At 41.2% G+C, this 25,601-nt stretch overlaps 1 long non-coding RNA gene across 1 annotated transcript in view; it reads left to right on the plus strand.

The window, feature by feature from the left end:
* The first annotated feature begins 112 nt into the window (after nt 1-112).
* The window catches only part of LOC120242910, a 27,829-nt gene continuing 2,340 nt past the window's right edge, over nt 113-25,601 (plus strand). Inside the window, exons 1-3 of the long non-coding RNA XR_005531180.1 lie at nt 113-202; nt 722-815; nt 23,433-23,533. This is a non-coding gene — a long non-coding RNA (uncharacterized LOC120242910). The remainder of the gene's footprint in view (nt 203-721; nt 816-23,432; nt 23,534-25,601) is intronic.

Genomic DNA, 25,601 nt, shown 5'->3' on the forward strand with positions numbered 1-25,601 from the left:
TGAGGCATTGTGTCTTAATGTGAAAGATGATTTGGGGAGAAAAAAGGGAACCCAAAAGGAAACCTTCATCCTTACTGTATTTCTCCTTTTCCCCACTATCACCAAGGGAAAAAAGGCAACTTCAGGGTGCACAATAGAGTCTTTGGGTGCTGATCAGATACTCCTCAAGAGAAAACATGTAAACAATATTTCCATAACTCAGGTAAGGAAAGCTGGATCAAAAGAGAGCTGCACCTTGGATGAAACGCCTGGAGACATATAGATATGTTGGGAAATGGTTGCTAGGCAGAGAAGGGACCTAGAAAGTGTTGGCATTTGAAGTGATAAGGAGTAGCACTGCTGTCAAATTTATTCAACATTTTAATATTGTTTCAAAACATTTATTAAGCACCCACTGCGTGAAGCATACTGCACACTAGTCAGTCTTCGTCTTCTAGGCTCAGTGGGGGAAGTGCAGAAGCAATGAAGGACGTGGTATTTGTCTTTGAGGAGCTGACAATCAGGCAGCACAGAAAGAGCAGACAGAATATGATAATATTTGCAAAGCAGTTTAATGTCCAAATGAATGTAGAGCGAAATGCACTCATGAGAATGCAGGCTGAAAAAGAAATTTGAAACAAATCACTTACACTCAATTTTAAAGGAATGAGAATAAAAGGAGTTCTGGTTTTGTTTTTTGTTTTTTGTTTTCAAAGGTGTTATAAAAACTTTTTGTTTATAGATTAGATCTGGGAAAATGAGCATGCAAAAAGGATAAAAGAAAGAAGAAAGGAATGCAGTCACTACAGATGACATTTTAAAAAGACTTCATAAAGGTAAGAGAGAGGGAAAGAGAGAATAAACTTAATCATTTCCCTTTGGATTAGTTAAGGTGTTTATTTCCACATCTGCTTAATTATTACAAGGATCCCTTAAGATGATTGTCAAAAAGTTAGAGTCCTAAATTCTGTTATCCTGTTAAAGATTCAGAGCTAATCTGGCAGGGGACCCAAAAGTCTGCACGTTTTAGTTTCCTGAGGGGATTCTTATGTCATTGTGTGTTTGGAAAACAGAGATGAGTAGAAGAGGTCTTCCTTTCCCTCTTCCTTTTTCCAGGAAGGGTCCTCCCAAAGTGAATCTATTTAAGATGAAGACCCAGATCCTATAGTGAAAGAAAAAGACTTGATTGAGACTTTATCTTGAATTAATGCAATCAAAAAATTATGAAAATGAATGTATCTTATATTTAACATTTAAGGTCACAATTAAAACTATGTGCTAATTCTGATAAATCAAGTGTTAATTTGTGGGCACAGTTATTTTTATATAGCTCATTATCCTTCACTTTGCATATGATTTTTGCAAGGGTCATATTTGCAGAAATGTTGGAGGCCTTTATCCAGTTTTCCCAAGGTCCTTTTTTTTTTTTTTTAATTTTTTTAAATTTATTTCTGAGAGAGAGAGAGAGAGAGAGCGTGAGCAGGGGAAGGTCAGAGAGAGAGGGAGACACAGAGTCGGAAACAGGCTCCAGGCTCTGAGCTGTCAGCACAGAGCCCGACGTGGGGCTAGAACCCACAGACCGTGAGATCATGACCTGAGCCAAAGTCGGACGCTTAACCGACTGAGCCACCCAGGTGCCCCAACCCAAGGTCCTTTCTTAATCCTTTGAAACTAATTTTTTTTTTCCTTTTGAAGCATTGATGTCATCATTATTCTTACTGATTTTGTTTTTTTCCCCTTTGCTAAGGGGACAACGCTCTAAGATCCCCCTTTATTAGTGACGTTGCAGGTTGGTGCAAACATCACTTTCATGAATTTTATGAAAGTCCACATCCTTTGCAAGATTTGCAGTAGATTTCTATTGTTTTTGAGGACTGGATGTTTCCAAATGGATGGCTAAGACTTTGATAGGAGTGGATGTAGGCACTAGGGTTAGCAGCTCGAACAGTGTTTAGTGGGGAACAATTTCACAAGGGGCCATTTCACCAATGAATATTTCATATTTTGAAGACTTTTACTTCTCCTAATAGAATATATCAGAATTTATTGGGAGAGGGATTACCAGGACTAAGCATATGTACCTGTATTTGGCTGGAAGAAGGATGAAGTGGTAAAGGGGAGAGGAGAGAAATACAAATATGCAGGGGTGGTCAAGTGTAAGACTGGGACAGAATTTCAGGGAACAGAAGATGGGCAAGTGAATACAGAAACTGTAAGAAGCAAATGAGTTCCAGTTGCAGCGATAGGAAGATCATTCTTTCTCTTAATTGGCTAGGATCATAGGTAAATTTGTGAATAAGTTCCCAACTTTGAGTCGAGAATAAACCCAATGACCGGAGATTTAACTAATTAGTGATTATCAGCAGTGGACATTTAGTGAGGATTTTCCTTTATTAGCGTTTTCAAAAATATTGTGCTGACATTGAATATCAGCAAATGATGTACTTTCAAGCTAATGCAGGGTCCCCTCCTTACATGGCTCTCTCCAGAACCCTGGGAAGGGCCCTAGAAATGTGTTCACATGGCCATTCTGTTTTTGTAAAATCAGACAAAGTAAGATACTTAAATCTCAATTGCCTAAGACTGCTGTGTCTCTCCTGACTTCCCTTCTTTCATTTTCCCTCCTGGTGGGTGGTTTCTCAGTGGTCTGGCATTTAGGGGATCTGACAAATGAAATTTTGAATTTAGTGGGGCATATTTATTTGATTCACATAAATTTCAAGTGGAGTTAAATGATCGCTAGGCATCCAGGCATAGGAATGGCTTCCAGAGATATCATTAACACAAAACAGTGTGCCATGAAGGTGCAGGATTAAAGTTTGGGTTGTGATATGAACTTGTCCTAGGAATTCTGGCCCTGGAAATACATGGGTAGAGGAGGAGAAAAAAGGTTTGAAATATACAGAACCAGAAGCTAATCTGTGGAAATTCTCCTAGTCATCATTGGCATTTTTCCTTTAAAAAGCACCCCACTCCAAAATTACATGAGCTTCAAGTCCAATCAAACCCTGGTCTTCCTGTTTATCAGTCTTGTTAAGGCTGCAAGGAAGAGATACAAAGTGCTATGTGAATTAATTTAATTGCAAAGAGATCTAAGAATATGATGTAGAAAGGAAAGTCATCTCTCATTTGGTTATGTAGCCACCCAAGGAATTTATCTTCCAAAATTGAAATGAACAGCAGTTCAAAGGGAGAATAAGAATAATATTTTAGGACTTCAGTGTCCCACCTTAGCTCAAGTAAATCACTTTTTCTTTGTTTAACTAGCATTTATTCTCCCTCCAAAAGAAGATATTATTAAATCAGTTTGAAACTATTCAATCTAGATTGCATCAACCACATGGGAGGTTGGCTTTCAAGGTATACAACTTATCTGCAGCTCTGTTGATTTGGGCACTGTTGAAATCAGTCATGAATAAGATTCTACTGGTTTTACTCAACAGATACACTTAAGTCACAGAAGTTTATCTTGCTTAGAGAAGACTCACATAGAAATACTTGCTTCAGAAGTGGTATACCTAGCAGGCACTTTCAGACTACACAGCCTGTGCATTACAAACATACAACACTATCTACTTGTTACTACTATAACTTTATAATAAGTCTTGGTATTTCAAGAGGCAAATCTCTCCATTTTATTATAGTTCAAAATTGTCTTATCTATTTTTGTTCCTATTCTTTTTCAGATGAATTTAGTATTAAGATGTTAAATTCTATGAAAAAAAAATCCATTGGGATTTTGATTGGAACTGCACTTAAAAGTGTACCTTAATTTGAGGAGAACAGACATTCTTACCATGTAGCATCTTCTCATATGTAATCTATTAGTCGGGTCTTTTATGTCCTGTAATCATGTTTTGTAACTGTCTCCATAAGTAATTCTTGTCTCTTCTATTAGATTAATTCTGCTACATTATAGATTTCATTGCTATTGTTAGTTATTTCTTTTCCTATTACATTTTCTAAACGGCTGTTGCTGGTGTATTGTAATATTACTGATTTTTGTATACTGATTTGGAACCAGTATCCTTGTTTATTACTTCTAATCGTTTTTCTATTCCTTCCTTTGGATTGTTTTATGTAGCTGGCCATACCTTGAGAAAAGTCTCATATTTGGTCCCCCCCCCCCTTTCTATCACTGCATTAGCTAGGACCTACAGTACAGTGTTTTATGGTAGCAGATATTGAGAGTCTCCTATCTTATTCCCAGCTTAATAGGAAATCTGTTCACCATTAAATGTTTGCTATAGCATTTGGTAGAAGCCCTTTATCAGGTTGAGAAAATTGTCTTATATTCTTTGCCAAACATTGTTTTTTTAATCATGAATGAGTGATAATTGATAAAATACTATTTCTACATTTTTGTTTTTTATAGTCATATGGTTTGTTAATTTTTTAAAAAACATGGAGAAGCTTGCTAGATTTTTTTAAATTTGAAGTTTTTATTTAAATTCGAGTTGGTTAACATATGTGGCAAAATTGGTTTCATGTGTAGAATTTAGCGATTCATCACTGATATATAACACCCAATACTTATCACAAGTGCCCTCCTTAATACTCATCACTTCACCTCCCCTCCATCAACCCTCTGTTTGTTCTCTATAGTTAAGAGTCTTTATGGTTTGCTTTCCTCTCTTTTCCCCTCTCTCCCTATGTTCATCTGCTTCGTTTCTTTTTTTTTTTTTTTAACTTTATTTATTTTAAGAGAGACCATGAGTGAGTGGTGCAGGGAGAAAGAGAGAGGGAGAGAGAGAATCCCAAGCAAGCTCTGCACTGTCAGCACAGAGTCAGATGAGGGACTCACTCTCACAAACCATAAGGTCATGACCTGAGCCGAAATCAAGAGTCAGCTGCTTAACCACCTGAGCTACCCAGGCACCCCTCATCTGTTTTGTTTTTTAAATTCCACATATGAGTGAAGTCATATGGTATCTGTCTTTCTCTGACTGACATATTTTGCTTAGCATACTAGCTCCATCCACGTTATTGCAGATGGCAAGATTTCATTCTTTTTGATTGCTGAGTAATGTATCCAGTCATCAGTTGATGGACATTTAGGCTCTTTCCACAATTTGGCTATTGTTGATAGTGCTGCTGTAAACATCAAGTTGCATGTACCCCTTCAAATCATTATTTTTGTATTCTTTGGATAAATACCTAGTAGTGCAGTTGCTAGATCGTAGGGTAGTTCCATTTCTAACTTTTTGAGGCACCTCCGTACTGTTTGCTGCACCAGTTTGCATTCCCAACAGCAGTGTAAGAGGATTTCCCCTTTCTCTGCATCATTGTCAGCATCTGTTGTTTCCTGTGTTAACTTCAGCCATTCTGATAGGTGTGAGGTAGTCTCATGGTGGGTTTGATTTGTATTTTGCTGATGATGAATGATGTTGAGCATCTTTTCATGTGTCTGTTAGCTAGTAGGTTGTTCTGATGTGGAATATTTTGCATTCTGAAATTAACTATTTCATGGCCATGATACGTTTTTCTAATATATTGGTTAAATAATTAAACTGAATTAAATTTACTAGCATTTTATTTAGAACTTTACCATTTATGTTCATTGATGAATTGACTATATAATTTTCTTTTTCCTATTTTGTTCTTGTCCAGTTTTGATAATTTATTTCTATGAAAAGAATTGGATAAATTAATAGACTTCCTTTTTTTTTTTTAATTCTCCAAAGTGGTTTGTTTAAGGCAGGAACTATTTTCCTTGAAGACTCTGTAAATTATCTTTTTAAAACTGTCAGCTGTCTGGGTCTTCTCTTTTTATTTTCAGGAGACACTTTTGGCTATTGATTCAATTTCTTTCATGGTTGTTAGTTTTTTTCAGGTTTTCTCTCTCCTTTGGAATGAATTTTGGTAATTTAAACTCTCTTAAGTATGTTTGTTCTTGTTTCTAATGTTTATTTATTTTGGGAGAGAGAGCGAGAGAGAGGGCATGTGTGAGCTAGGGTGGGGCAGAGAGATGAGGAGAGAGAGAATCCCAAGCAGGCCCCATGCTGTTAGTGCAGACCCCAACATGGGGCTCGATCCCATGAACCGTGAGATCATGACCTGAGCTGAAATTAAGAGTCAGATGCTTAACTGACTGAGCCACCCAGGTGCCCCTTAAATATCTAGTTTTAAGAGTGTTATAGAATTTATAATCTCGTCTTCTGATTTTTCAGTCTCCACTTTTTTTATAATTATGATCCTCATTTTGTCATTAATGTTGTTTGTTTTCATGACTCATTAATCCCCATCCCCTATTTCCCCTATCCCTCCCCTCTGGTAGCTATCAGTTTGTACTCTATAGTTAAGAGTGTTTTCTTGGTTTGCCTTTCTCTCTTTCTCTTTTTTCTTTGCTCCTTTTGTTTCTTAAATTACACATATGAATGAGATCGTATGGTATTTGTCTTTCTCTGACTGACTTATTTCACTCACCACTATATATATATATTTCTCACATCTTATTTATCTGTTCATCTATGGAAGTACACTTAGGCTGCATCCATAGTTTGCCTATTGTAGATAATGCTGCTATAAACATAGGGGTGCCTGTATCCCTTTGAATTTGTGTTGAATTTGGGGGGTAAATACCCAGTAGTGCGATTCCTAGATCTTAGGATAGTTCTATTCTTAATTTTTTGAGGAACCTCCATACAGTTTTCCACAATGGCTGCACCAATGTTGTTTATTTATTGCTTCTTTCCTTTTCTTCATCCATCCTGCTAGAGGTTTGTCTACCTTATTTTTTCAGAGGAACCATTTAAAAAATGTCTTTAAATGTTTATTTATTTTTGAGAGAGAGAGAGACAGAGAGAGAGAGTGTGTGTGCATGTAGGAGGCCAAGAGGCAGGGAGAGAGAGGGAGGCATAGAATCTGAAGCAGTCTCCAGGCTCTGAGGTGTCAGCCAGAGCCCCATGCTGGGCTCAAACTCATGAAGTGTGAGATCATGACCCAAGCCTAAGTCAGTCGCTTAACCAACTGAGCCACCCAAGCACCCCCAGACAACCCATTTTTTATTTTATCGTCTCTAATCAATTTTTCCACTTATACTTATTTCTTTTATTTTTTTTCGAAATTACTGTAATGTCCTATTTCTTGTTTCTTCAGCAAAGTACTTACCTCATTCATTTTTATTTTTACATTTTTAAATTTTTTATGCATATAATTCTGTAAATTTAATTTTAGGTATATATCCATAAGTCTTTATTAGTATTTTCATTGTTATATATTTCAGAGTATTTCATAATTTCTATTATGCTTTTTCCTTAACTCATAAGTTATTTAGAAATACATTTTTCAGTTTACAAAGGTTTTTTTTTGTTTTGTCTATTTTTTTATTATTAATTTCTAATTTAATTGCATCATTGTATATTATAGTCCTATGAAATTTACTGAGACTTTCTTTTGGCTTCATATATGGTCAGTTTTTGTTTGATTGTTTTTTTTTTTTAACAAACCATTTTTTTTAAATTTAACATACATATAGAAAGAAAAATACACAAGTTCATACATATGCTGTTCAATGAGTTATTACAAAGTGAGCAAAGCCTTCTAGTCATACATAGTCATTTTTATCACAGTCCCATGTAAGGTTACAAAGAATGTATACTTTTTAGTCATTGAGTGCAAGGTTAGATCAAGTTTTTTAATTTGGTGGTTTAGGTCTCTTATATCTTCCTTTATTCACCTGTGTCTGCTTGCTCTATTTCCAATATAGAAGTGCATACAATTTCCCAGTGCTATTGTGGTTTGTCCATTTCTCCTTGAGCAAGATTAGAATACACAGGGTGAATTGAAGGTGATATGGAAACATTTTAATGCACATGCATCTGTGAAGTGTTTTTACCAAAAGACAAAGCAACTCATACATAATCGTTCGCTCATTCCATCCATTTAGTGTGCTGTATACAAACCAACCAGGAAAAAAAGATTTCTGCTTAAAATATACAGAACACTTAGAAACACATCTGTCATGTAGACATATCCAAAAGCTCATGAATATTACATTTTGCATTTCTCTCCTTCAGAGACAGTCTTTTCATCCTAGTCTTAGCATATATCTGTTCTTATTACTAAAGTCACTTACATAAGGATGTATCTGTACTTGAAAGGAACAATAAGTTTCCTACAGAGTGTACGGTGACATTTTCTTACAGGTTGTCAATTTAACATAAAAGAGGGTTGATCCACTTAGTGGAGGCTATGTCATGCTTTTTTCTATGGTATAAAGTGCTGCCCTATCATCATCTTTTGCTTGGGGAGAGCAATAGCCTCTTTGTTGGTTTTCTTACCTACGTCCACCCTTACCATACTCCTGTCTCTTTTCCAAACAGCAGCTAGAGTGGCCTTTTAAAATACACATTATCCTAGCACCCCTACTTAAACTCTTACATGACTCCAAGACCCACTAAAGTCTGTTTCCTGCCTCTTCAGCTGGGCTTGGCTCTATGTTCCCCATCATCGTCTGTGCTCCAGCCACCCTGCCTCTCCTCAGTTCCTTCCTTCCACAGAACCTTTGCACTTGCTCTTCATTCTGCCTTAAATATTACACACCATACCTACTCCTATTCATCCTATTCACTCAATTCTATCGCCCCTTGGTTAACAACAAGGTCAAATCCCTCTACAAGCTTTTGTAGCATTGTAGACCTCTCCTTTACACTAATTACAATCCTAATTTTACATTTTTTATTATTTAGTTAATCCCTGCCCCCCTCCCTCCCCCCCCCCCCCCCCCCCCCCAGCAGAATGCAGGCTCTCTGAAGACCCTAGCACAGTGCCTGGCCCATCTCAGCAGTGGTTACAGGCTACAGGACCAGTTCCTTTCTTCATTTCAAAGTGAATATATTAAGCAAATATACCTGCACCCCCTTGCTGCCTCTGTTTTCATCCCCTGTGTACTTCCAGCAATACTGCGTACTCACCCACTCCTCCCCTCTTCACTCCCCTCCTGCTGGGAATTAAAAATTCAAGTCCAAAAGCATAGTCAGTAATGTAGCTTTTTACTGAAGATTTTGTGTGGTTGCAGAGGAGGGAGTACATTACAAAGTAAAATGCCCTAACAAAGCCCTTTAACATCTCTGCTTCCCCCAGCCTTGTCTCTACAGCAGCTTGAGTTATCTTATCCTTCTTCTTTTGTGCCCCCTGTGTCCTGCACCCCCCCCAAGTGTACCCTGGGAATCCCTCCAGCCAAACTACTTCCTCCTCCCCCTACTTCCAAATCTGTACTCAGCAAAACAAGCACAGCCATCCACCAAGCCATGACTCCTGGGTACTTAGTTCTTTGGGCCACTCGCATTTATAAAAATTTGGAACAAAAAGTGTTGACTTTTTGTTCATCTTTTCCTCTGCTTGCTGATAGTCTTCCCTCCATCAATGCCATCCATGCCCTCCCTGCTGTCTGTGGCTGACCAAAATCTTATATCCAGTAAGGTCCAATTCAAATGCCCCGCCTTCTAGAAACCTTTCCATAAGACCCTTAAGTTGAGGTCTTCTCTAAAAATGCACACTACTTCTTTTATTCTTCTTGGTATTACAAGCTATGCCAGGGTTGGTTTTTCTCCCTCTCCTTTAAGAACAAGTTCTGTTTCTTACTCTACAAGGTCTGAAGGGTCTGGCTCAGGACTCTCTGCACTGCAGGCTGCAGTGCTGGTAGAATTGCAACAAAACATTCTGTATTTCTTTTATTCGATTTTGGTCAAAGCCTCTTTGAGAAAGCTACTGATATCCAATATTTCAATTTCAGAGTCAGCTAGCAACTACTCCTTCCCCATGAATAAACTCTGTACATATTGTGGGTGGGAATAGTAGAGCTTCTGGTTTAACAAATTTGGAGAGAAAGTCTCTCTCCAGGTAAAAGATACTATTGACATCTTTGCTTGGGTTGACTCTGGCTTTCTAAAATGCAGCAACAGTCTGGCCCCTGAAAGACAATCAGGGCTCCTGAGAGAGTTAGAATCTAACTCATGTGACTTTTTAAAAATGCCAAGGAGATGGCTAAAAATGTTGCCATATGAATTTAAGCTGCTGAGGCCTAGAGAGGGACATATTGCTAGCAGTCTGTGTTCTGTTATCATTATTGTGATCTTCAGCTGAGCAGATGTCTCACTGTGTCACAAGTACCTTGACCAAGCAAAGAGGGTAGAGCCCAGTGATGAGGTTTGCTTCATGTTTCTGTGGCTGACTGAGGACAGCTAAGATGCAACTTACCATCACTTGCTCAGATTTTCTATCTAATTGTGTTACCTTCTCAACAAGAAACTGTAAATATCTCTAAATTCTTTCATTGCTATAATCGTCTTCGTTACTCTGGAAATGATATCATCCCACTTTTAAAATATTGAGGTAGCTTTTATTTCTCTTATGGAAATTTTCAATTTACACAAAAGTAGAGGAAATGATACAATAAACCCCTTATGCTCATCCTGAGCTTTTACAATTGGAAATATTTTGCCAATGTCATTTTATCTATACCCCTACATGTATACTTTTCTTTTAATTGGATTGTTTTAAAGAAACCCTGACTCTTTCATTTTACCCATAAATACTTTAGGATGTAGTTCTAACAGTTAAGGAAGGTTTTTTTCCTACATAACCACAATGCTATTATCACACGTAACAAAATTGTCAATAATCTCAGGAGCATTTTAAAAATAGGATTCTGGAAAAAGCAAGCCAAAGAAATGAGTAATATAGAATTTCAAGCACTATGGTAAGCAGTTTGGGAAGATGCTTTTAGCAAAGAGGGTACTTTCACTCTTGCAAATGACATCACAGAGCCAGATGCCACTTTCTCCTACATATCCATAATTGGATTTACTTTCTTACCCCCAAATATATTCCCTAGTTCAGTTCAAGGCATCTGCAACCACCCAGGAGCTCAAGCTGCAGAAAGAGTCCTTGTAGAGTTTCCCCCTGCCCTCACCCCTGCTTTGGGACTCCATTTAACCAGTTTTGAAGACCTAAAACTCAGGGTGAAAATTGCTCCTATCCATCCCCTCCTCTCCATTCCCACTTCCACTCCTTTTGTCTTTGTGGGCCCCTGCTATCTATCTCTACACTGAGGTTATTGAAAGATTTTCATTTGTGTTCCTCCCAGAAACAGAGCCCGAGACAAGGATTTGAGTATAAATAATTTATTGGTGATCCCAGGAGACCTGGAAGCTGACCTGGGTAATGAGACAGGGAAGTGAGAAAAGCCAGTACGGGATGTGTTGCAGGTTATATTCAGTTAAGCACTGAAGGACACTGGAGCTCCATCCCACTGGACAAGTCTGGGAGACAGTACAGAATAACCCTCAGCATTATCCCTACCAACAGGCAAGCGAGCTGGGCTCTTATTTATCCATCAGATCTCTGCCCATCATTGCCTTATGGCTGCTCTCAGGGACAAGAAGTCCCCAGCACTTCTGGCCTGCACTGTGCATGGGCTAAGCCTCCTGCCAGCCAGAACATGTAAGGTCATGGGCCTTCGGTCTATAACGGTGAATATTAAGGTCACAATGGCAAGGCACTGAGAGCACTACACTGCCTCCCGCCTCACTCTCTCCTACACAGAAGCAGGCATAACTTTCTCAAGTGCAAATCTGATTCAGGTACTTCTCTATTCAGTAAAAAGAGTATGTGGATAATGCTATAGACCAATCTTTCTTATTTCCCCTAATGGAGGTGACTGTCTTGAGTGGTACTGAACCATATGATCCTGAGCACATTTGGCATACCTGTTGCAGGTGGCCAAAGTCTGGGTTGGACTTTGAGTAACTATTTGTGAGTTCAGTGAATAGATAGCTTTATTCATATGTTTATAGTTAAAACCTTGTTTATTTACAGAACAGGTTGTGAGGGGAAGTAACAAATGATTGCCTCTGGTTTGGATTCCAGTGGTGCAGACCTTTACCTGTGAACAGTTATATATAACCCTTTCAAGACAGTGGAGTGCCTAGCTCTCCACTAGTGCACCAAAACTATTGTGGTAATACTTTGTTCTTTATGCAGTCACATTATCTGGGAATCTCAGTGTGATTTACAAGCTTACATAACTTCCCAAATGAGTCAGCAGGCTCATCAAGAAGGCAGCATGGTGCAGTGGAAAGAACATGGCATTTGGTGCCAGATAGAAAGTTCAATACCTGCATCTGTCACTTCCTAACCGTGTGCTAGACAAGTTATTCTACCTCTCCAAGCCTCAATTTCTTCCTATAACAACAAATGGGGATCAGAATACCTACCTGGTGGGGGGGGGGGTGATTATAAGGATTAAATGAGGTAAAGAACACTCAGTGATCTACATAAGAGGTTCTGCATCACAGTTCACCTTCCCCATCCTATGTCCTGATTTTACTCATCTGGCAGAGTTCTTGAACCTTACTGACCTGCAGTGAGTAGAAAATGCTGATTTTCTATGATAAAGCAAGTTCAGCTTTCTCTCCTTTTAGCACTAGTGGATTTTAGATGAAAATCTGAATCAATTCTTTGTAAAGGAAAATTGCTCTTGCTCCATTCTGAGCCAAGCGTCCCCATCGTGTATGAAATAAATCCATACCAGAAAGGGCTGGGGTACTCCAGGAAGGACTGGGCTGGCACAGTCTGGCTCAGCACCTACGGCAGCCAAAGATCGCTGGCATTTAGAGGTGACTTAGTGAGCAAACGTCAAGACATATAGCCGGAAAAACGAAATGTGCAGGAGAGGATTGAAACCCCATCTGCATAGCTGTTGCGCGCGGTGGGGAGCAGTGAGGAATGGCGTTGTAGAATGCCCTTCGAGAGACAAAGCGGTAGCATGCAAATGAAGGCACTGCTGTGCCAGCCAGGGCTGGGGATGATTCTGGAACTGCTTTTCCAAAGTGGTTGTCACAAATGCCTGCAAGTTAAAATAATAATCATAAATAAAATCCCTGGTCAGCAAATGAGCACTGCTGCTAATGTTCCTCCCTGCCGGTTGCAAGGCTATTAGGGCAGGATTACCAGACAAACTGATTTCCAGGATCTTTATAGCCCACATAATACATAGTTAGCAGTCAGCTAGGGTCAGCAGAGACAGTGTTTGTAATTAAGGGGTGATTGGTGAGTATGTCCGTAACAGCAAAGAAACCTCTAAAAAGAAAAATCAGGAGCCAATCTTTGAACTTAGAAACTAGAGAATGTTAGAACATGAAAGATTCTTTCTGATCATTGAGCTGTGCTGATGGTTTTTAAATGTTAAAGAAAGAGCAGAACCTTTCTTTCAAGTAAAATCTTATGCAGACTCTCCCCCTGGAAGGCAAACAAAAGGAATGCTGCTGGGAGTAGGGGAGGGGAGAGGAGAGGACAGTGTGGTTCTGGAGACCCAGCCTCTCCCACTCCCCAGCCTCTCCCACTCCCCAGCCTCCACTTTAGATCTGCCAATGTGGCCCAGAATATAACCTGCAAATCATTATGCCCCACTGACCATGGTGTGAAAACCTCTAGACTAGTCCACCCCATACGTTGTACAAATGAGTTTTGGCTCAAAGCGGGGAAGCGATTACAGTAAGGTCACCCAGCAGAACTGGGACTAGAGTCCAAACCTCTTGAGTTTAAATTCTTGCTCTCTCCTAAAAACTATCTCCTCTTAAAAAAAAAATGAAAAGTATCTTTAAAGATAAAGTTACCTCATGAAATAGCTTGTTAAAGTAAATGGGAAAGAGGCATCCGAGTGTAAATACTGGCTTTGGAAAGAATCCAATTCTATCTTCTTGACCGCTGGACCCAAGTGCAGCTTCTTATTACATTTATTTTTAGGACTTTTAGCATAGTAGTCACAAAATTCAAGTAGATTTGGTAAATTAATGGCCTCTTAAACCAGGGTAAGTCTAAACAGTTTGTGCCTTCTAGAAAACAACAACCTGAAACTACAACAGCTTAGTAGCTTTAAAAAATTATTTTTAATACACTGGCATAGTAAGAAAGGAATCTAAAATGCATGGCAGGTGGAGATAAACCAAAGCTCTCATACTGCAGAGCACAAGCCATTTCAGATTCCTGACTCTCTGGCTATTGTGAGACCTCGAGCAAGTCACAACCTCTCTAAACCTCAATCTTCTTTCAGAAATCTACAAAATGATGAAATCATTAGAGTTATTAAAAGTCAATACTCAACAGAATCCTGACACAGAACTGCCCAGGGCTGGGTCAGCCAACACTGTGCTGGTTTCATGCACAACAGAGGCCTCTGTCTGAGTCAGAGGGTCTGGGAATACAATTACTGTAGAGGAGAGAGAAGCAGCAATATGGAGACACTATGGGTTGGAAGGAAAGAGGGAGGAGAGAAGCAGATGCAGAGAAAAGCAAAGGGCTCTCCTTTCACGCATCAGAGGACTGGATTTTGATCAGCATCCATCCTAGAGATTTATGTGACATCTATTACCCTGAAGTCCTCTAAAGTTTCCTAATGGACTTTCTTTGGGAATTCTATTCGAGGTCTTAAGCCATGTGGTCTCACTTTAAACTAGGAATTTTCAATTAAAGATAGTAGCATGTGGTAGCAAATGATAAACTGACACCAAGTGTTCATAAGGGGCGAAAAGCAACATTTTAAAAAATGCGATATCCCACGCATTTTGTTATTCAGTTTAATACTTACTGTAACTTTCAAATTATATGATTTCTCCCCATTTTACAGATCTAGATGCAGACAAGTTTAGCAACTCCTTTAAGATAACAGGTATTTTGTGTAGCTGTTGGGACTGTAAGCTCTCTCAGGATACAGACCTTCTCGTTCGAGCTTCTGTCGTCAATGCTAAACACAGTGCCTGGTACAAAAGTGATCAGTGTACATCACTAAAGGAATAACTGAAGGAAAAGGCCAAGCTCTAAATTCAGATCACCTCAACTCCCAAATCTAATTCCTACTACCACTGAACTTATACAGTTGATTAAAAACAATTGTTATTTAGCCAGTTGTTCTTAACTCCTTCTTTACTATGTAATTGGAAGTGTTATGAGCTCTGGTTTCTCTATGCCTGTTTGAAGCTCTAGCTACATCCTTTGTTACTGAGTTCCCATCTCTTGGCTGAATCTATAATTAAGCAGGTTTTTTTTAAAGACATAGTTAGCCATAGTCCCAGGTTCCCTAAAATGCGTAACATTCACCCAGAGGACCACACTTGAAGAGAAACAAAGGACTGGAAAATATTTTATCATACCCCAGTATCATTGCTCTCCCAGGTCACCTTAAGCAATTACAGAACAAAAAGGTGCTTTTTTTTTTTTCTTAATCAGTGAACACAAATTTTAAAAGGCACACTTTCATAGAGTTTCCTCATAGTACATCTTAGAAATGAAGCAAAGTTTGACTCGCTAGTACACAAGGATGGTCACATATTACAGTTTCTGTCCAGGAACTGGATGAAGGTAGGAAATTAAAGACTTGTCAAAGCATCAAGACTTGTCAAGAAATTAAAGACATGTCAAGGGCACGCTCAGTTGTGCCTGGGATCTTGCTCTGATTAATGCTTCAGGACTTAGCAAGGCAGGCCCAGTGATCTGTGAGTGGGTGGTTCTGATAGAGTGAGTGATCAAAGTCATATCTTCTTGTCCTTCGCAGTTAGGGCCACTTCCTGTCTGGTGTGTGGACCAAGGCTATACCTGGCATGGCTCCAGTCATCGAGGGTACTTCACTAGGCCTTTTCAGTTGTGTGCTCATCTATTTCTTCCTCCCTCCACTTTCCCCAAGTATCGACCAAGGGCTCTCATGGGCTTAGCCTCTGCAAGGTGCTGTGGGAGCTACATAAAGAACAGAGTATGAGCTTCTAGACTCTTATGGGCATTTACTGATTACATACCTGGAACTCAGGTGTGACCTCGAGGCCCTCAGTGAGCTGAGCTGGTGACTTAATTATTATCACCTTCCTTCCTCATCAGCTCCTGAGATCTTAGAAAGTCTGTCCTGTTATTATAGCCTGAGGAGTGTGATTCTCCCTTATTTCCCTCCACACAGGGGTGCACAGCGACATCAACACAAATGCAGCCCTCTGGCCTTGAGTGAAATAGCACCCATGCTCCCATGCCTGCACAATCAGAGAGGTGTCCACCCTTTACAAGTCAGTCAGTTGGAGAAGATAGAGGGTCAGTTCAGCTTTGTGGATAATTCTCCTTGCTTTCTATACTGGGTTCGGTTACCTCTATTTCCAGCCTGCACTAAACTACTACATATATATATTTGCTTTGTGGTTGGACTGGGTCTCTCAGAAGTCAATCATTCCCTTTATATTCTCCTTATTTCCTGCTCTAACTTTCCCTCTAGAACATCTTCCCTGGTCAAAATATTCTTTTTTAATGACAGTTTTATAGTGTACAGTCCAGTGCTTTTTAGTGTATTTTCAGAGCTGTACATTGCCACTATCTAATTTCAGAACATTTTCATCACCCCCAAAAGAAATCCCATAGTCATTAACAGTCACTTCCCATCTCCCCTTCCCCCTGATAACTGCTAATCTATTTTCTATTTCTGTGACTTTGCCTCTTCTGGACATTTCGTATAAATGGAATCATACAATATGTGGTCCTCTGTGACTGACTTCTCTCAATCAGCAAGAAGCTTTCAAGGTTAATCCAGGTTGTAAAGTGTATTAGTACTTCATCCCTTTTTGACTAAATGATATTGTACAAATAGACTGTGTTCTGTTTATTCATTTGTCAGCCAGTGGACACTTGGACTGTTGCCATTTTTTGGTTAAGATGAATAATGCTGTTATGAACATTCATGTACAGGTTTTTGTGTGGACATATGTTTTCACTTCTCATGGGTATCTATCTAGAAGTGGAACTGATAGGCTGGCAAAAATCTTAAGGAAACATCTCTAATGGTCTTTATTCCTATCTGTTTCCCAGGAAATACAGTTTCTCTATATTCACTAAACAAAAGGGAATGATCAACAGAAAGACTTCTTCACCAAGTCCTGGGCACAGTACCTGCCTTTCCAAATCAGTTGCAAAGCCCAAACATAATCTGCAGCTTTGAGTGACTGTGGCAGGCCCAGGATGGGGACCAGTCACTGCAGTGATTCACATTAAACAAACAGCCGCTTGTAGCACCCAGAGAAGGTATACAGAATCAGCCTCTTCTGACCAGGCTTTAATCTTATAAACAAAGGAACATTTATCATCATGCCATTTTCTGCTTAGAACTGATTCCTTGAAATATATTCTCTTGTATCCTATCCATAATCTTGGACTATGATCTCAGGGTTATGCGTAGCCTGGAATAAGCAATGTATAACCTTGGAATCCTAAATTGCCCTTTCCCAACCATCTGCTCTGCAGATTTGTTTATAACTGAAGTCTGCCCTCTGCTGGTGATAGCCGGCCCTGACCTGAGCAGCTGAGCAGATTTCTTCCAAAATCATTTCTTCTCCTGGAGCATTTAGGAATTTGCTACAATTTACAGTAAGGAGAAATGACATCTTCTGCAGGGTATTCCTCTTTTATTTTTTACTTTTTGATGTTTGTGGATTTTTCCCTTTTATTCAAAAGTAAGTTTCAGTTACCTATGAGCCACTTTCTTTTGTGATAAATAACCATTATTTGTATTTATGCAGTGCCTGCCAAGGCCCTTCTGTACTTCTTGACTCATGAGTCACTTTCATGGTAGAAGTGGGCAAAGGCTATTCTGAATAGAACACAATACAGGGTGTGGGCTATCAACTGTCTAGTAGTGTTTCAGAGGTGGTTTGTAGACTGCCTTGAGTAAAGAAAGACTCAGGGACTGATTCTCCTCAAGTTTTGTGGGATATCCCACTTGCCCTGTCGGAAAGCTGCAGGGCATCAGATATTTGGGGATCCCAAGCAGACACGGCAACCAAGTGGGCACTCTGGCCAGAGAGGCAGATCCAGGAGACACGTGAAAGATGAGTGGGGAAGGAAGCCAGAGCCTGGACAGACCAGGAGACAGTGTAAGCAAAAGGCTGAAGCAGTGACAGGAGGCAAGGAAGGAAGCTAGATTAGAGAAGGTGTTTCACAAGGACAGAGCAGGGGACTAAAGAAGAGACTGCTTCCCTGAGGACCATTACTGCTTTCTGCCATGCAGTTAGCTGTAAAAATCTGTTTAGTTTTTAGGTAGCAAAGGAGAGGGAATCCTTTCTGATGTTTTTATCTAGAGTTCTTGAGAATAACCCTATGCCTCTGACCTCATGTTTTGGAAACATTTTAACTTTCTGTCCTGAGAGAAAGGTGGCATTTTTATGAAAGAAAACTTAATTTTTAGAGAGACATTTTGGGTTTCTAACATCTGAGTAGCTGGGAGGGAGGGGACTCACAGGGATTCATTATGGTGAGCATACATCCTAGCCAGAGGTCTGGAAATCTGTCCCCCTGCCCCAAAGTACAGCCATAGTGGGGACTGCATTGCCTAGAGCCCCCACTGCTCATCCGAAGGCCACCCCCAGAAGTCCTACAGTCCCTGTCAGTCTCCTTGGGACTGCAGAAGCCCGGGCTCAGTGTGTAATGGATATTCCTGTGTCCTGTTCTGTCTCTTCCTTTCCATCTTCCTCTTGCCTCCTCTTTTACCTCCTTCCCTGGTCCTCTGGATTCATGTTCTCTCCTCCCACATCGCCCCTCTCTAGCCTTTATGACTTGGAACTCAAATCATTTTAGGAAAGACAGGGCTTACTGTGTTCCCACGGCTGGCTGCTGCCCCTTTAAAATCAACCTTCAGTTGGAGGGAAGAGAGAACCAGGTCTTCTGCCTTTCCTCCCAGAGATAAAAGCTATTCTTAGCAGTCACATCGGCTTGGCATTTGGGGAGACTTGTGTTTTTCTCCTTCCAGCCCCAGGGGTTTTGCCACTGCAATTCCTCTTCCTCGTGCTGAGAAGATGAAGGGGAGAGAGAGAAGGAAAAGAAGAAGGAGGGCGCCATCACTGCTGCCCCAATAGGCTCTTTTCAGGACTTATTCTAGAAGGCTGGTACAGTTGGAGGACCCTCTCCCCAACCCCAAAAGACCAGTTTAATTCTAGCAGTCATTTTTCAGACAAGAAGACTAAAGGCCAAATGAGCTCCCTTCAGGCCTTTCCGCAGCACTTTGTATGTGGCATGTGTTCATTAAATATGTTTGCTCAGCCAGCCTCCTGCCTGTACCCTCATTAGGGTGGGTCTCTGAGGACTGCCCTCACTGGGCATTTAGGGCCATGGCAATCAAGCCAGGGCATTTAAGACCCAGAATCAAAGAGCAGGCTTCGGAGAAACCAGGAACTAGGGCTATAAAAATTTTTTTAATTGCAAAAAAGGAAAGGAAAAAAAATGGGTGTGCAAAGCTCAAGAAGACTTACGTAATCTGATTCTGCTTGGACCCAAATGGTGAAATTCTGCAGAGTGGCCAGCAGGGGGAGCTCAGGCAGTGTGTCAGAACACCAACGCAGTGGTTGCCTGGAGCCAAAACTCCGCACAAACAAAACAATGAACCTTTGTGGTTTCTCCTGGGTTCTTAATCCAGACAGGCGCAGTTCAGAAAGGCCTGATCATCATTCTAGGGGACTCAGCTAACATCTCGCAGAACACTGATTTAATAGGTCTTTGTCTCCCTGCCTCTCGCTCCCCCCAAATTATTTCCTCTGTGTTCTGTTCGACCTCTAATCCCTTTTCTCAAACTCTCTAATATCCCTTTGTATCTCTGTAATTCTGGTTTTCTCTGAATCTGTGTTTCTTTTTGTGCTTCTTTCTTGTTATTTCTCTGTATCATCCTAGGTCCCCTAGTAACATAAATGAAAACCAAATGGAGATGAACCCACCCAAGGGCTGAGCTCTGAAAGATTTCGATCTTACAAAAACTAATGCTTTGAATAAAATGTACCCTGTGCAGCAAAATAGGCTAATCCTAACACCACTTAGCTGTGCAGTCACGTCTTTCATGTCTGTTCTCTTGTCTCTGTCCTCCAGGCTGGCTGCCCTTGCTACCCTATAGTCTCTCCCCTGCCAATTGGTTACTGCTACGCTGCTGCCCACCTCCCCCAACCACTGACCTCCCTGACCAGCAGGACAAGATTATCCAGGTCTTTTAGAAAAGATGCCTACACCTGAATAGTTGAACCTCTAGTGACACAGTATTTTGTTTCTTAAGTAAGACCCAGCTCCCTCATTTCCAGAACACACTGAAATTCCTGTGGAATCAGGGGTTGAGGGGCTCCAGGGGAGAAAGAGAGGGACTAAGCTTTGCACTCTACATGGAACCTCTTATTATCTAATATTCAGGTGCTGGACTGGATCTGGCCCACTCTGCGGCAGTATCTTCATTCATGGTGACTTTCTCTCAGGGATCTTCCTCATTGCTTTTCTTTCCAGATTGACCTTGGGGGACCTTTAGTTTATCACACAATCTGTATATCTGACTTCATGGGGTAACAGAGATTGAAATCTTTTTTCTGGGCTTTGGAGCTCTGGAGAATCAAGAAATGCAACTGAGTGTATGTCTTAAGGTTCCAGAACATCCCATGACAGTCAAGTACCCCAAGCATTTGATGGAAGGCAGCTTTGCCTGGATTCCAGAGAGGCCAAAAGAGGACCCTGAGCAGGCACAGCATACAGATGGCTCCTGGGCAGTGCTGCTCCGCAGGAGCTGTTTCAGGTCCAGCCCTAAGTAATGTGACTATGGCAGTGATGTACCCTCCTCATTTCTACTCGTTAAGGTCCCTAACCTCCAAATCTATTCTGTTCTATCCAGGTTCTCATTATTTTTCAGATCCAATAATATGTGTCCCTGAGAGGTGGATTCTAATATTAGATCTGGCAGGACATGACACTCTTCAGTCCTCGTACGTTAACTTTCTTTAAGCCTCCTGGATTCAAGGATGGTAGTGGTGCTATGATCAAATCACAGTTGTCTCTGCCCTGCTCAATACTTGGTAACCATCATCACTTCCTGGTTCCAGAACATGTTTGGAACCAAGTTTAAGACCAAAGTAGAGAGTTGGGGGACAGACAGGCAATGCAACTTAAAAACATTTACCACTTGCTTGCCCTTGCTAGGCTGAGGCCATACAGAGAGTCTGAACAAGACCTAGGCCCTGTCCTCAGGGAGCAAATGCTTCTATTGGAGTGACCCACTGTGTCTCTGATGGGGAATAAAAATGAACTGCTGCAGAAAAACCCAGAACTGCAAAGTGCTAACATCATCAGGCAGGTTGCCTCTGCAGTGCAATCTATAATCTCTGTGACTTCCAGAACCAAAACAATTGCTATATGACTTTCTAAATTAAGCTTTGCATTACTTTGGAAATTAACAAAGCATTCCTTCCCACAGACACCGTTCCCAAATTAAACATTTTGTGCTTGTACAGCTGTTCAAATGTTGGTGAACTAAAGATGAAAAGGTTCTTAGGAAGGGAAGAGAAGTGGGTGCATAATAAGGGGAGGGGAGCACTGCAGGGGAGTACTTGGAGGGAGAACTGGGGGTCAGGTAGCAGAGATTACAGAACAGTTGGAGAAGTTTATAATCCAGTTAGTGAGCACATAAAATGTTTTTTAGATTATTAGGTCTAGATAAATGTAGGTTAAGGGGGCCCACTTTGATCAAGTATTTAAAGGCATACTTTTAAGTGGAAAACTTGAGAAGTGGCTGTTCCCCACCTCTAATCACTAGAAGCCAGAGGAAACAGGAAATAAACAAAAACTGCTAAGATGGAATCTTAAGGTCATTGTGAGACCCACATTTCAAGATGTGACAACTGTTAAACACTAGAATGGGTCACAGAGGATGGCTGTCACCATGGCTGTGACTCTCCTCCAGAGGTATGTATTGAGAGAACAAGAGCCTTTGTGTTCTACAATGCTGCAGATAACATCCAAGGTAGAGACAGAGGCATGTCATGGATGAGCTAGCTCCCCAGATTTTCTTCTAGAGTGGGAAAGAAAAAAACTCATATGGCATTAGAGGCCTTCAGCAGCTGCTAGAGAGAAATGGATAGATGAAAGACCCACAGTCCCCACTGGCCCACCTCTCACCTATATGCCAGATACCCTTCATTAAGCCACCTCTGTGTCATTTGTTTCATGAACTTGTACCTAGATCTTTGCTTACAGAGATGTGAGCCATTTTGGCAAATGTTTTTTTTAGAAAGCCTTTGCTCACAGAAATTCTGTCTACAGTATTTAGATTGGCCTGCGATATTTGGATTGGCTACCAGGCCTCTCATTTTCTTTTTTTTTTTTTTTTATGTTTGATTTATTTCTGAGAGAGAGAGAGAGGGAGCGAGCGTGAGCAGGGGAGGGTCAGAGGGAGAGGGAGATACAGAATCTGAAACAGGCTCCAGGCTCTGAGCTAGCTGTCAGCACAGAGCCCAACACGGGGCTCAAACTCATGAACCGTGAGATCATGACCTGAGCCGAAGTCGGACGCTTAACCGACTGAGCCACCCAGGTGTCCCCAGGCCTCTCATTTTCCACACAGGTTGTTCCCAACTTATCTCTGGGTCTCTTCCAGAAGGGAATAAATTATTTGGTAGTGATGTAACTGGAAACCCAGATTCCCCTTGGAAACCATTTTCATAGAGGTTGGCTGGGTGGTAAGGAATGGCAATGGGGACTGCAATAGAAGAGAGTGAAGAGGTTAAAAAAAAATCTAGGTTTAGCCAGAATAGTATTTTCCATGCAGCTGAGGGAGCAAGAGGCCCTGCCTTTAGCAAACAAGGCCCCAGGGCTCACAGAGGCAGAGAGCTGTGCTGGGCACTGGCTGCCTGGCTCCCCTGTGGTTCTGGGGCATGGCCCTGGGGAGGCTGTCCTTTGGTTTTGGCTATGACACCTTTTACCTGTATGCTGCTTGATGGTTTAAGAAATACTTTCACACACTTGTCTTATTTGATCCTCACAATTATGCTATGAGAGAGGTAGGGCACAAATTATTCTCCCCATTTTAGAGATTAAGAAACAGGATCAGAGCAGTTAGACAATGTGCTATCACACAGATAGCAAGTGGAAAGCCAGAACTCCACCCAGGTCTTCTAACTTGAGCTCAGCTTCTCATCCTTGTGAGTAGTCCAGTGTGCCTTTGAAATCCAAAAACTCTGGACCATCTCTCCAGAAAGATAAATTTGGGATTTTTAGATGCTTAAGCTCAACATAGACTCCAGGTAAAATTCCCATACTCTCAGACACCCTTATGAATTCTTGCAAATGTATATATGCCTTGCTTTCCTGATCAGACTGTAATTTCCTTGGAGGTTCAGCGTGTGTGTTTTCTTTTCCCTCCCTCTCCCTCCCACAACTGTCACAGATCCAAGCACTTAGCCAGGACTGTTGCATTACCAGGAAGAGGTAAGGCAAAGTAAAGAAGGCAAAATAAGTAAACAGGACGGATATCCATTTCCACTTTTGACCACTTGGCCTACAAGAAATGGTATCCTTGCACATGTTCTGTCTAAGACAGTCATCTGCCGGCCACGGTATTCCCCAAGTCCTAGAATACAGCAGTTTCTCATGGTGGCAACAATAATATCCTCCTCCTTGACATTATTTTTCAGGCACAAGATGGGTTCAGAAGCATGAAGAGATATGACCTCAGTGATCCTGGATCCTGATGTAAATAAAGAAGGCATACCAGCTGTCTTAGCCGAGAGTAGAGGTGAGTCCGTGGGAGGGGCTGTAATGAGCTTAAATTGAGAGGGTGGGGTGGTACTGAAGCTGGAGCGGCCAGAGCATCCAAGGAAACCTGCTGAGGACATCTGGGTGACTGGAAGGAGAGAGTGCCTTCTGGCAGTGGGAGGGGTAAGTATGCCTGGGGAATGCATCAGTAAGGTGGAGCCCAAGGCCAGTGACGGTTCTCTGACCACCATGCACACTTGGCACGAAGCCTCAGTGCAGTCTTGCTTCACCTCCCTAGAACTTTACCCTCATCAGCAATTGTGACTCCAGTTCTTTCACCAGAGGTACAAGGAGGAAACACTCAGTGACAACCCAAAGTCAAGGACAATTGATTAGACAAACAGAGATGGTCCCAGTTTAAGACCTTTGCCCCATTATTACCCTGCCATCTCTTTGTTGCACTGCATCTCAAGTCCTTACTTTCCCAGATTCGGTGGAGAAGGAAAAGGATTCCAAGACTGTTGTAAGCGGGGGCCACTCCCAATAAATGAGATCATCCCATACCCTAGGGACTGACTCAGTTGAGCCTCACTGGTCAGAAGAGGAATCTGAATTTCAAACAAAGGAGGTCTCCTTTGTACTTTGTAGATAACAATGACTCTGCTATGAGAACAATTCTCAGGTGATACAATAATACAAAGAACTGGGACCCTAGAGATTATTACATAGTGATCCAACACCCTCATTGACAGATGAGGGGACTTAGGAGAATGGCAATGACATCAGTGTCCAAGCCAACCAGGAAGTAAGTGAAAGAATCTGCACCAGAACCCAGAAGTCTTGACCCAATACCACACTAGCCCTTCACCTATCTTACCTGCCCTGGCCCTTTTAGATGCCAAAGATTTCCACCCAGGGGCAACTCTGAGCAACCAAGGAAGGAAGGTCTGAATTTGCAAAACTTCTTTATGGAAATTCCTGCTCTTTACGAGACCATTTTATGTTGCAGCCAGCCTTGGGGACTCTGTCCTCGCCTCCCTGCATCCTGCAGGGAGAGAGAGAACTGCAATTTCTGTTCTAAAAGCCCTTCTGGCTGCCAGGTCTGCGCCTCTGTCCAAACCCAGTACCTGATCTCATCCTAGTGGATCTCTACCCATCAGACAGTCCTGGTTCCTCCTCCTGGAGCAAAGGGACTGATACCCTGTTAGGCACAAGGTGGAAGTTGAGCATCTTGCACAGACATCCCATAAATGCCCTACAAGTGAATAACTAAGGTTCCAACTCTTCTATACTGCCTCCAGTTCACCACTTCCAAAAGCATCCAGCAAACTTGCATTCAACGCGTGGATCAGATTAAGTCAAATAAACAGATATTTATTGAGGTATTATTGGAAAGGCATGTTGAGGTGCTGAGCTCTATACAAAGATATTCCTGAGTCCCTACGTTCAAAGGACTCAAAAGCTAACTGGGAAAGACTAGGTGATATTTTATTTTAAGTTAATGTCACAAGGGGGGCGCCTGGGTGGCTTATTCAGTTAAGCGTCCAACTTTCACTTAGGTCACGATCTCGCAGTTCGTGGGTTCAAGCCCCGCGTCGGGCTCTGTGCTGACTGCCAGCTCAGAGCCTGGAGCTTGTTTCAGTCTATGATTCCCTCTCTCTCTGACCCTCCCCTGCTCACGCTGTCTCTCTCTCTCTCTCTCCTAGAAATAAAGAAAAATAATTAATTAATTAATTTTTTAAAAAAAGTTAATATCATAAGGTAGCAGTACAAGAAGTACCATGAAGCAACAAGTGACCATTTGCAAAATTACTGGAATAGATAATCTGTACACAGGAAAAAACACTGTGAACTGAACAGTTATGGGAAGCTTGTAGAAAAGGAAAAGCCTTATCAGAACTTTGAAAGATGGGTAGAATTCAGGAGTGGAGAGAAGCTTTGAAAGAGCATTGCAGAAACTGGTAACTGAGAAAAGATACAAAAATTTAAAAATGCAAGTGTGTTGAGGGTAGTGAGTAATAATAATTGCAATAGTAGATGATGCTTATCATGTATCAGACTCTGCTCTCAGCAGCTAACATTTATTTATTCTCCTGATTCTCACGCAG

Source organism: Hyaena hyaena, unplaced genomic scaffold (assembly GCF_003009895.1).
Source record: "Hyaena hyaena isolate Hyena2069 unplaced genomic scaffold, ASM300989v1 scaffold_321, whole genome shotgun sequence".
Lineage (NCBI taxonomy): Eukaryota > Metazoa > Chordata > Mammalia > Carnivora > Hyaenidae > Hyaena > Hyaena hyaena.